The following is a 970-nucleotide window of genomic DNA, read 5'->3' as shown; positions in this document are numbered from 1 at the left end:
GCAGGTCTATTTTTAGTTCTCTAAGTGTTCTCCAGATGTCTTTCCAAAAGGAACATATTAGTTTACATTCCCACCAGCAGTGTAGAAATGTTGCCCTTTCTCCACATCAATGCCAACATTTCTGAGATATCACCTAATTCCAGTAAGATTAGCCCATATCACAAAATCATCTTTCAGGCTTTGCCTAACATTGCCTTGAGTTCCTCTGGAGAACCCACCTGACTGAAAACTGGTGTCTATAAACTCATCAATCTCAGTAGCTACAGATGAAGTTACCTTAGAGCCGAACAGTATGGGAAGGGACACTCACAAAACAAACAACAAATCAGTTTGAAAACAAGACCCTACAGTGGAATTAGAGCTAGCCCCCCACGAAGAAGGTATAAAGGTCAATGAGGTGTGAGACATTCTGTACATGGACTGAAGAAGTGCTGTTCTTTCACCATGGTCCCTAGTTCTTGTAAAGGATTAGATGGACTTTTACACCCTTGAACACCTCTACTAACAGGCTCAATTTTGGAAAGAGGCAGGCTGTCCTAAGGAGAGCACTCCTATAAATCTAGGCTGAGGATCAGGTTCTTATTAACAAGGGCAGTAAGAGCATGGCCCCATGGCAGAGCCCTGATTGATGCCTGACACCACAAGTTGGGTGGAGGAGTTGGCTGTGGGCACACAGTCAGGTGTTTGACACTCCTGCATCACTGGTAATTTAATGGAAGCCATTGGGGCTTTGATAGAAGCACCCTCTGGAGATTATCTCAGAAGAGTCAAGAGTCTGTTTTCTGGCATCACAGCTACAATAGTCTTCAAAAGAAGCTACTGGCATTATTTCCAAAGATTCTAGTCTTGGAGTGTCTGCTGTAGGGATCAGCTGTGTGTGGTGACAGCACCTGAAATCTCCTCTCAGGGACATTCCAGTACTGTTAACTGCAGTCTTCATATACTATACATTAGGTCTCCAGACTCTTTG

The sequence above is a fragment of the Otolemur garnettii genome, unplaced genomic scaffold (genome assembly GCF_000181295.1).
Source record: "Otolemur garnettii isolate 467f Iridium unplaced genomic scaffold, OtoGar3 scaffold00009, whole genome shotgun sequence".
Taxonomy (NCBI): Eukaryota; Metazoa; Chordata; class Mammalia; order Primates; family Galagidae; genus Otolemur; species Otolemur garnettii.
This window is presented reverse-complemented; position numbering follows the sequence as displayed.